Genomic DNA, 12,776 nt, shown 5'->3' on the forward strand with positions numbered 1-12,776 from the left:
TGTAATAGTCCTGCCCCGAATTAGGGCGGGCAACTTTAAAATAACCAATGTCATGCTTACACTGTTGGAACAGAGGGGTTTCTTCACCGGAGCTCCACACAACGCGCTTACAAGCATCTCAAAGGTTTTGTTGACATGTGCTGGGGGAGAAAGAAAACTAATGTCTCCGAGGTCGCGTTGAGGTTAAGGATTTTCCCATTTTCTCTAAGGGGGAGGGATTTAGATTGGCTATAAAGGTTACCCAACCATTCCATACACACTTGGGATGAGTTGGCCGAGAAGTTCATCGCAAAGTTCTTTTCTCCGGGGCATATGGCGACACTAAGAGATGAGATCCTTGCTTTTAAACAAGAGCCAAATGAACCGCTTCATGAGATTTGGGAAAGGTATCGGATGATGGATAAAGAATGTCCGAATAATGATCTGACCAAAGCCATGATCTAACAAACATTCTACCAGGGAATAAACACAACAAACCAATGTGTGGTTAACCAACTCGCCGGGGGGGGGGGGGGGGACTTCATGAACACACCATATGTCGAAGCATGTGAAATACTTGATGAGATGGAAGATACCTCTTCGGCGTGGCAAAGTAAAGCTAATGTGCCACAAGGTCACCCTAATGTCATTCACTTACACAAGGCTACATGACCACGGCCAAGCTATAGCCAAATTGACTACTACCATGAACCAATTGGCCAAAGCTCAGTTACAACAAGTTCAAGGGTCAAAACAAGTGAATGCCATGGAAGGGGTGAATATGATGATCAACAAGAGAAGGCAACGAGGTCAACAAGTTCAAAACAATCCGGATCAATTTGAGCAAAGTGGTAGTGGGTACAATCAAGATGATTCATATGATTATCAAAGTGAAGAGGTTCAATATGTCAACAATTATAAAGGTCAACGGGGCAATGCTCCGAATCAACAAAAGTGGAGATCACAGGGAAACCAAGGAATTGGGGCAATCAAGGTTAACAAGGAAATTAGAATAGTGGCAACAACAACAACCAAGGGAATTGGGGGAACAACAACAATCAAAATTGGGGTACTTAAGGAAATCAAGGCAATTGGGGAGGCAACAATAATAGTAATTGGGGAGGCAATAACAATCAAAGGGGTTGGAACAATAATAATCAAGGGGATCGGGGGTCGAGCTTTCAAAGGCCCCCGATGTATCAACAACCGAACAACCCGCCTCCATATCCGTCACAAGGTCATAGCTCTTCCAACAATGAGATGGGACGGATTGAATCCATGTTCGAGCAAATGATGAAGAAAAATGCCGACTACGATGCCCAATTGGCCTCCCACAACACTTCTATTCGCAACTTGGAAGTCCAACTTGGCCAAATTTCTCAAGCTTTGAATACTCGCCCTAAGGGGGCACTACCAAGTGATACGGTAGTAAACCCTAAGGGCGGGAACAATACAGGCCATGCTATGGTGGTGACTACAAGAAGTGGTAGAGGTGGAGTTGCTAGTACCTCTAATCCAAGAAAGATTGTGAGTGGTGTTCGTGCAAGATGATGATGAGCAAAGCAATGATGTGCAAGTAAATGATGAGAAGGTGAATGATGAAGTGAGGATAGACATTGATGACAACATGGAGGAGACACAAAATGATGTGAACCCGTCTAGGGAACATGTGACAGACATACCGAAAATGGTAGTGCCCAAAGCCAAGGCTCCTTTGCCAAGTCCTCCTCCACCATATCCTTAAAGGCTCACAAAGCAAAACAATGAGAACCAATTCAAGAAATGCATTGATATGATGAAAAGTTTGTCGATAAATGTGACTTTAGTTGAAGCTCTAGAACAAATGCCGGGATATGCCAAGATCATGAAGGACTTGGTAACAAAGAAGAGATCAATGAACTATGAAACGATCAAAATGACACATCAAGTGAGTGCAATTGTGCATTCCATGGCTCCAAAGCTAGAAGATCCCGGTGCCTTTACAATCCCATGCACTATTGGTACTGCCGATTTTGCCAAAGCTTTTTGTGACTTGGGGGCAAACATTAACTTGATGCCATATTCCGTGTTCAAGACATTGGGGATTGGGCAACCAAGACCCACATCCATGAGGTTGCAAATGGCGGACAGGACAATGAAGAGGCCATTGGGGATAATTGATGATGTGCTAGTTCGGGTCAACAAGTTCCTACTTTCCGCAGACTTTGTGATACTTGACTGTGAGGTTGACTACGAGGTGCCAATAATATTATGGAGACCTTTCCTAGCTACAGGGAAGGCCTTAGTTGATGTGGAAGGTGGGGAGCTCACCTTCCGGGTGGGCGATGAAAAAGTTGTGTTCCATGTTTGCAAATCAATGAGGCAGCCTAATAGCAACAAAGTGTGTTCGTTTGTGGATCTTGTGACCGAAGTGATTGTTGAAGACACAAGTGCAGTGATTAATGTGGAAGACCCATTGGAAGCTGTGTTATTGAATCATGATGTGGATGAGAAGGAAGGCTTGGTGGAATATGTCAATGCTTTGCAAAGAATGGGTTCATATACATATGAGCCACGAAAACTTTCCTTGGATCTTGAAAACAGGAAGACTCCACCAACAAAGCCCTCAATCGAGGAGCCTCCCACATTGGAGTTGAAGCCCTTGCCTTCACACCTCAGGTATGAGTTCTTAGGCCCTTGTTCCACTTTACCTGTTATTCTTTCCTCGTGCTTAACTAACATGCAGGTAGATGCCACCGTTGCGGTGATCCAAAGGAGGAAGAAGGCAATAGTTTGGACATTGGCGGACATCCGGGGTATAAGCCTCACCTTTTGCATGCACAAAATCATACTGGAGGAGGATGCCAAACCCTCCGGGGAACATCAAAGACGATTGAATGAGGCCATGCAAGAGGTAGTCAAGAAAGAGATCATCAAATGGCTGGATGCTGGGGTCGTCTACCCCATTTCTGATAGTTCATGGACTTCACCGGTACAATGTGTCCCAAAGAAGGGGGATTGACTGTGATTACAAATGACAACAATGAGTTGATCCCCACAAGAACTATCACCAGTTGTAGAGTATGCATGGATTATAGGAAGCTCAACAAAGTGACTCGGAAAGACCATTTTCCGCTTCCATTCCTTGATCAGATGTTGGATAGGTTAGCCGGACGTGCTTATTATTCCTTTTTGGATGGGTATTCCGGATATAACCAGATTCTTATTGCACCTGAAGACCAAGAGAAGACCACCTTCACTTGTCCGTATGACAGATTTGCATTCTCCAGGATGCCTTTTGGTATGTAATGCACCGACTACTTTTCAGCGGTGTATGATGGCAATATTCACGGATATGGTGGATGACTTCCTCAATGTTTTCATGGATGACTTCTCTGTTGTGGGGGATTCTTTTGAAGAGTGTCTGGTTAATCTTGATAAGGTATTGGCACGTTGTGAAGAAACCAACTTGGTGCTTAATTGGGAGAAGTGCCACTTTATGGTTGAGGAGGCATTGTCCTCGGCCATAAGATCTCCAAGAATGGTATTGAAGTGGATAAAGCAAAAATAGAAGTGATATCAAAACTCCCTCTTCCTACTTTAGTCAAAGGAGTGAGGAGATTTCTAGGTCACGCGGGGTTTTACCGTCGGTTCATCAAGGATTTCTCAAAGGTGGTGAACCCCTTGTGCAAGTTGTTGGAAAAAGATGTTAAATTTGTGTTCAATGATGATTGTATGAAGGCATTTGAGCTACTCAAGTATAAGTTGACTACCACTCCCATCATTACCGCACCAAATTGGATCTTACCATTTGAGCTAATGTGTGATGCTAGTGATGTAGCGGTAGGAGCGGTATTGGGGAAAAGAATCAACAAGATATTCCATCCGTTCAACTATGCTAGTAAGACCATGAACGACTCCCAAGTCAACTATATGGTGACCGAGAAAGAACTCTTAGCCATTGTCTTTGCTATGGAAAAGTTCCTCCCGTACCTCATGGGTACCAAAGTGATTGTTCACACTGATCACGCGGTACTTCGTTATTTGATGAGTGAAAATGACTCAAGGGATAGATTGATGCGGTGGGTTCTTCTTGTACAAGAGTTTGATCTTGAAATCATAGACCGAAAAGGGAGTGAGAATCAAGTGGCGGACCACTTGTCCCATTTGAAGGGGGGGGGGGGGGAAGGGAGGCCCATGATGGCCTTGAGATCAATGATTCGTTTCCAGATGAGCAACTCCTTTCCATGTCTTTGACCGGGATGCCTTGGTTCGCCGATGTGGCTAACTATCTTGTGAGCAGAATTGTCCCGAATGAGTTCTCTTCAAACCAATGGAAGAAGCTCAAACGGGACTGCTTGGATTATCATTGGGACGAGCCATATCTTTTCAAAATTTGCACGAATGTTGTTATCCGGAGATGTATTCCAGAAGAAGAGCAATTGGGTATTCTTGAAGCTAGCCATTCTTCGCCTATGGTGGTCACCATGGTGGGGCAAAAACTGCTACAAAGGTCCTAAGTTGTGGATTCTATTGGCCTACTTTGTACAAAGACGCTAGCGAGCTTGATAAGTGGTGTGATGATTGCCAAAGGGCCGGTAGGATTTCCAGGAAGAATGAGATGCCTCTCACCACCATCCTTGAGATTGATATTTTTGATGTATCGGGTTTCGACTTTATGGATCCTTTTGTGAGTTCGTGTGGGAACACCTATATTCTTGTTGATGTGGATTACGTTTCCAAATTGGTTGAAGCTGTGGCTTTGCCCAACAATGAAGCACGGAGTGTGGTGGCTTTCTTGAAGAAAAACATATTCACAAGGTTCAGCACCCCAAGGGCCATCATTAGTGATGGGGGTTCTCATTTTTGCAACAAAACCTTTGACACTTTACTCCCCAAGTATAGTGTCACTCACAAGGGGTCAACCCCCTATCACCCCCAGGCAAGTGGACAGGTTGAAGTCTCCAACAGGGAGATCAAGAGTATTATATCCAAGACTGTCAATGCAAACCGGACTGATTGGTCAAGGAAACTTGATGATGCTTTATGGGCCTATAGAACAACTTACAAGACTCCAATTGGTATGTCTCCATATCAGTTGGTGTTTGGAAAAGCATGTCACCTCCTGGTGGAGTTAGAGCATAAGGCTATGTGGGCGTTGAAGAAGTTGAACCTTGAGTGGGATGCAGCTGCCAATCTTCGGGTGGAGCAATTGAATGAACTTGATGAGTTCTGGTTCCATGCTTACTCCAGTTCGTCCTTGTATAAGGACAAGATGAAGTACCTACATGATAAGTATATCCGGAACAAAGAATTCAAAGAAGGTGACCTTGTTCTCTTATTCAACTCTCTGTTACGGATGTTTCCGAGAAAGCTAAAGTCAAAGTGGAGCGGTCCCTTTGAAGTGGTGCATGTGACTCCTTTTGGTGCTCTAGAATTGAAAAACAAGAATGGTGAGATCTTTAGAGTCAATGGGCACCGGGTGAAGCACTACCTTGGCAAGATTGATGATAGCCACGTTGTGGCATTGATCCATTTCAAGTGAATGATGGTAACATGCGTCATGACGCGACGTTAAACCAGGCGCTTCTTGGGAGGCAACCCATGTGTTTTTCTTTCTTTTGATTTTCTTATCGGAGTACGCATTGTGACGAGTGTCTAGCGTATATAAAATTTTAACTCGTACTCTGTCAAATAATAGTATAGAAAGATGTCGAACCCACAGAGATTGGTTTATCTATTCTACAGATGTTTCTTGTTTTAGTTACTATTTGAGAAAATCAGAAAGAGTTGAGTTTTAAATTAACTAACTAAAAATGCACGAATGGAGCAATAGAAAATATTTTTGTTTTTCACAGATATAATAAAAAGGTGTTGGGATCCTGACTTCACTTAATATTTTTTATTATATTGTAAATACATTTATTCTTCAACTTCTATTTCTCATAAATGTAGAAATGCCTCTCACGATTACATTTATATATTATTACTATAGTTGAACAATTAAGTGCACTCCTCTCGATTATACAATTTAATTGTCAAAATGGTAAAATTAAAGAACCAAAAATATATACTTGAACTAAAGCATGCTCTTATTTTAGTCTGTCCCTTTCGGTTACCCTACTTGTTATAACTAATTTACTACAATATTCGCCTCTTTCGATTACAAATAAGTGTTGAATCAATTTTAACATATAAGAGCTAGATGTCACTAAATATAGGTTAACATCTATCAATACCAAAATTAACTATTACCTCTTCTGCCTCTTTCGATTACAGAATTAGTAAGAAGTTAATATGTAGTATTAAATAGATAGATGTTAACAAATTAAATAACACCCAACTATAAACCAGATAAAATTTAAATAAAAAGCTTCAGCTCAAGTATGTAAAATTGAAGAATAATATCTACTATTATATAAAAATATTAAGATCCGTCATTTTTCCAACACAAGAAAAGTTACTCCATAATGGAGTTAACGCCGACAACGGAAATATTCTTGCCCATTAAATAAGAAAATAGAAAGAAATATCCAAGAGAATAATTCCCCCTATTTAATTAAAAATATGAGCTAGAGTAATTTCCAATACTATAATTTATTCAGAACTAGAGATGAAGCCAGAGTAATGGCTAAAAGATGAAAAAGAAATAAAACTAAAGAACAAAGAGAAAGGAAAAGCTTTCTGCTCAATATTTCACTTCTCCGATTTTTCTCCTTTCCTTCACGAACGATGCCTCTTTATAGGCAAGCCATGACAAGGTTTTCAGTTATCTTCTGGATATGAACTTGTCATGGCTGGTTGTGGCCTTGTTATGCTTGGTTATGAGCTTATTTGGTTATGGATCGGTTATAGTTTATTGTATCAGGTTGTGAGTCGGTTATAGTTTGTTGTAGCCGGTTGTGAGTCGGTTGTCCTTTGTCATGGCAGATCACGTCTTTCTTTAGCGCCATATTTTACTCTGCTTTAGCTTCTCCGTTTTTCTAATTTTTCCTCTGTAATCTTCTCGTTCCCGAACCAATACTTCTTTAACCTTTCCTGCATAATTTAGACAAAGTATGGAAGAAATATGATATTTTTTTTTTGTGTTTTTCAAAGAAATTATATGTTAAAAATCAAGTAAAATGCACTTATCAAATTCTACCACACTTGAATATTTGCTCGTCCTCGAGCAAATAAAATAACTAAACATATCAGCTAAATAATTTAACCAAAATCATGAGACCTTTCGCCAAAGAAAAAGTAACTAAGACCAATTCACAAGTTCATACAACTTTTAAACGTACTCATATTCACCTATTGAGAACTGAAATCATAATATTTTCTAATCCCTAGTGTGTCTCACCAAATGAAGAGAGATGCCCATATATCACACAATATATAGATGTAGAACAAAGAAGGGTATAGATAGAAAAATTCAACTCACTCTCAACAAAGAAATACCTCAAGCTACTGGAAATTGCCATATGTTTGACTATCATGTGGTTCTCCACTAATGTAGGAGTCTTTGAGTCGAGATCATGTAGGACTTTTACAAGGTTGTAATGTAGGTTTAGGGATAGGTATGACTACGATATGGATAATAGTACTTAAATTCCCTATGGGTCACTACGACTTTATTTTAGCACTTAAGCACAATTGTCTTTGCAATGATTTAAACAATAACCTCTATTTTGTTTCATCCCTTTCACATTTTTTTACGGAGATGCCGACATTTCTTTGTTTCTATCCTCTCCTTTTTTTAAAGAATTTCAGAAGCAACTATCTTTTTCAGTTCTCATGGCAACATCTCAAAAGATTGACAACCTCAAACAATTATTCTTTCACCAATTATTTTCACAATCACACCTCACGCCTAGATTTTTACATTCAGATCAACTCTTAAAGTGCCCAAAAGGGAATTGGGTGAACAAAGAACAAGTCATAACAACAAACAGGCTAAGGGTTAAAGCTTGGTGATCAACAAAATAAGAGATAATTTATGTAGGCTCAACTGGGCTAACTAGGGATAAAAATCATTAAGGTAGGTCAATTTAGGTTATGGCTCAACAAAGAAGGCCTACGTTCATTTCTTAACTCAAAGATCTACCTAGAATTTCGCCTCAATCCACATTCAAGGCAAGTTCTAGATTTCCAGATAAGCAGGAGAACTAGACAATATAAGCTAACAACACAATACACTTGGGCTAACGAAAACTATGATTTCAATCGCCGTAAGTATGAGCTTAGAAAAGTGATCATAAAACCCGTGTACTTAATCAAATTCGTCTTTTTTAAGTGTCATACTTTTCAAGTCAAATCAAGTTTAGCCAACTTATTTACCAAAATAAGTTAAAACAACTAAAAGTCCTAAAAAATATGTTCGATTCAAAATATTACGATCATGGCAAAGAACCGAATAAGAAATCCATGGAAGTACATGAAGTAAGTTGCCTTAGGAATAAGGCAACTCAAATTTTATTTTATTTTTTCAGTTTTATTTTTTATTTTTTTTTATATGTATAACTCAAAAAAAAAACACATATAACAAATATATTCCTCTACCCCCAATCTTAAATAATGTCATGTCCTCATGACAAAATAAATTTACAGTAAAAGGAGATAAAGGAGTTTCCCTGATTTTTCCCGATTCTAGCCTCATTTCCTTTTTCTTGGCTTCTCAAAGTTTCGCTCATATAACAAAGACAAGATTATAGCAAAGAAATGTTCTTTTTCATGATAGGAGAAATCTTTCATTGTCTAAATCATGGGAGTATTTTTTTCATCATGGCAAAATATATTAATACATACTACATACACTTCTATATATATAATATAATAAAAACATGCAATTATTATTATTTTTAACTTTTTTTATAAGAAGAAAAACTAATTTAATTATATATATATATATATATATATATATATATATATATATATATTTACTAAAAAGGAAATATTATATGTTACTACTAATAAATACTTAAAAGATTAAAGAGAGGAGAAGAAAATAGTTCTGAGTTTAACGTCGCCAGCTCGACTTATTTTAAAAATTAGGCAAAAAGGATTGTTGAAGCCTGTTTGTCGAAGAATCTGGTGATATAAGGCTTCTGTAACGACCCGGCCGGTCGTTTTTGGAAATTACGCCCCGATCCCCCATTAACTGCTTCCCCTAAGTTCATTTCTGCTATTTTGGTTTGCCGGGTCATTCGGTGTTGAGTTTTGGAAAGCTTTGGGACACTTAGTCCCTAAATGAGAGCTTAAGTGTTGAAAAGTGGTCCGTAGTCGGAACAGTATGAAGACGACCTCGGAATGGAAATCTGATGGTTCCGTTAGCTCCGTTAGGTGATTTCGGGGTTGGGAGCGTGTTCGGAATGTATTTTTGGAGCTCGTAGCTCATTTAGGCTTGAAATGCCGAAGTTTGAATTTTTGAAGTTTCCGGTTCGATAGTGAATTTTTGATCCGAGGGTCGGATTGGAATTTCGGAAGTTGCAGTAGTTCTGTCATGTCATTTGGGATGTGTGTGCAAAATTTCAGGTCATTCGGACGAGGTTTGGTTAGGTTTTTGATCGAAAGCGTGTTTGGTTGGAATTTGAGGTTCTTAGACTTGAATCTTTGATTAATTCGGGTTTTCGGCGTTGTTTTAGGTGTTTTAAGGATTGGTACAAGTTCGAATAAGGTATTACGTGGTATTGGTGCTTTTGGTTGAGGTCCCGGGGGCCTCGGGATGATTTCGGGTGGTTGACGGAAAATTTTGAAGTTGAATGAATTGCTGAAGGTTCTGTCATCTGGTATTTCCGCTTCTGCGGCTTGGGAAGCGCAGAAGCGGAGCCGCAGAAGCGGCTAGACCACCGCAGGAGCGAAATTCGAGTGCTTCTTCAGTTTCCGCAGGTGCGGAAGTTTAACCGCAGAAGCGGTTACGCACCTGCGAGATGGTAGTCGCAGATGCGGTCCTTGGAATTTTGTTTGAAACCGCAGAAGCGGTAATGAATCCGCATAAGCGGCAACCGCAGGTGCGCTGAAGGGCGGCAGAAGCGAAAATCTTGACTTTAATGAAGAACCGCTGAAGCGGCTCGTGGTCCGCAGAAGCGGAAACCCCTGGACAGAAATAGAGATGTCGAGGGTTTGAGTTCATAAGTTGCAAAAATCAATTGAGAGCTCGGTTTAAGGTGATTCTGAGTGGGATTTGAAGTGAAGATCACTGGGTAACGTTTGTTTAGTCCCTTCTTGTTATATTTCATCATTTTATAGTTAAATACACCATTGGAATTCGAATTTAGGATCAAAAATTGGAAGAAACTTCATAGACCTAATTATTGAGTTTTGAGTGGGCAATTGACCTCCGATTTGGGAGATTTTTATATGGTTAGACTCGTGAGAGTACGAGGGTTCTAAAAATGTGAAAATTATTCGATTCCTAGGCGTTGGCCTGGAGGGCATTTTGGTCATTTCACCTAATTTTACGCCGTAGCTTTGAATTTATTAGCAAAACCAGGTGTTTGTGATGTTATTTATAATGTGTAATTGAATTGATTAGATTTGGGCCATTTGGAGTCGGATACTCGTGGCAAGAGCGTGATTTCTAGTTGATATTGAGCCGGTTCGAGGTAAGTGGCTTGTCTAACTTTGTGTGGGGGACCTTTTTCCCTTAGGATATGATCTTTAATATTTGAATGCCCCGTACCTGAGGTGACGAGCTCGTACTTGAGCTAATTGTTGTAAATCCGTTTCTACTTGAAGTATTTAAATTGAGCTTTCTTGTTTACTTGTTCATTTTAACTGTAAGTTTGTACTTGTGCTAGCTTAGAGACTCGTGTTTAGCTGGCTTACCTGCTTATTTGCTTTAACTGTGCTATTTGTACTCTGTGAAGCATGTTAGTCTATAATTTACTACTTCGTGTCCTGATTTTTGGCATTGTTCCGAGATTTAGGAATCATTGTTGTTGTGTGTTTAATTTGGGACTACGGGACGGCTTCCCGGGAGATCCCTCTGTACTTGAGATATTCTGGACTGAGGGTGCGGGATACCAAGAGATCCCTGGCACATGTGTTTCTATATATATATTGGGATACCTAGAGATCCCCGGTTTGCTTATTGAGGATACCAAGAGATCCTCGGGATACTAAGAGATCCCCGACTTACTTATTGAGGATACTAAGAGATCCTCGGGATACCGAGAGATCCCCAGTGTTGATGATGAGGATACCAAGAGATCCTCGGGATACAAAGAGATCCCCTGGCTACTATTCCTTGTGAGGGCAGTTTTCCGTGTATTGTTACCTTTGCTTTCTATTACTGTTCTTCCTTATTTACCTGGTTTAGATTCTCGCTGTAGACTTTAGTTAAACTATTTCTGTTATCTCATTGTTTATTATGTTACCTCAGTAGGGCCCTGACCTTCCTCGTCGTTACCCAATCGAGGTTAGGCTTGGCACTTACTGAGTACTGCTGTGGTGTACTCATGCCCTTCTTGCGCATGTTTTTCATGTGCAGATCCAGGTACTTCCTCCCAGACATATCATCCTCGTGGTGGAGAGTCCTAGCTGAGACTTGAGGTATATCTGCTACGTTCGCAGACCAGGAGTCTCTACTCTATTCCGGCTTTAGCAGATAGTTCCTTTTCTTTCCTTTCATGTTGTTTAGACATTCTGATGTAGAGCAGTTTACTACATTCTATTAGCCTGTGCTTCTCGTGAGTTTCCGGGTTTTGGGATTTAGTTGTAGACTTCCGCATATTTTGAGTTGTATAGGCTGAGTGGCCTTATATACGGTTGTTATTTTCGTATGTTCAGTTTTAATTTATTATTCCGCAAATGTTAATTTGTTATTCCGCACTGTTAGGCTTACCTAGTTGTAGGAACTAGGTGCCATCACGGCATGTTCATGGAGGGTGAACTGGGGTCGTGACACAAGGAGACTCCAACGCTTGATCGAAAGGCCGAAATATAAGCTCATATGTCACACTCTTTGTGGCGTAGATTCCAATGCCAAGTGGATACGGAAGCAGGGCACCACCAAACACCTCTCTATGGCTCGCTCAGATTTCAACAACGCTGCCAAAGTGTGGCAGAACTTTGTGCAGGCGCGACTAATGCCGGCTGAGCATAGCAGTGACTGCACTCGAGCTAGAGTGTGTCTCATCTTCTCCTTGATGACTGGCCGACCAATTAATGTAGCTGAGATCATGCTCAATGAGATGGTGCTTAATCCCCATCTCAATGAGATGGAGCGCACAGGTGCAATCTACTTACTCAGTATATGCTATCTCTTGAGGTGCCAGAGTACCCCGGACATGATGAGGTGGTGGAGGCTCCGGCTGATCTTATTGACATCACATCTGTAGTGGAGACATCGTCCAAACTCACCTCCGCTGCTCGAATGGAGCGAGAGGAGAACTTCAACAGGTACATTTATAACTCGTTGAACCTACTTATGAGCAGGGTTGTCATTACAGATGCGGAGCGCACACATTTGCGCGATGACTTGTCCAGTGTGTCAAAGGAGATGTTGGGGATTGCACCTGGCAGCCCCGTTCACTCGTCTGAGGACATCAACTCTGCCAAAGGCTCAGATACTGATTAGGATCTTCACAAGTCTATCCCTAAAATAACTCGACCCTGCTAATTAGTATATATAATTTATCATCAAATATATCTATTTGTAAATTGATTCATCGATTTATAACTTACTTAGATGCATCGTTGAATATTAAAAACAAAACGTTTGACCTATATCTATATCTATCTATCTATCTATCTATCTATCTATCTATCTCTCTCTCTCTCTCTCTCTCTATCTATCTATCTATATATATATATATATATATATATATATATAT

This window comes from Nicotiana attenuata, unplaced genomic scaffold (assembly GCF_001879085.1).
Source record: "Nicotiana attenuata strain UT unplaced genomic scaffold, NIATTr2, whole genome shotgun sequence".
Classification (NCBI taxonomy): domain Eukaryota; kingdom Viridiplantae; phylum Streptophyta; class Magnoliopsida; order Solanales; family Solanaceae; genus Nicotiana; species Nicotiana attenuata.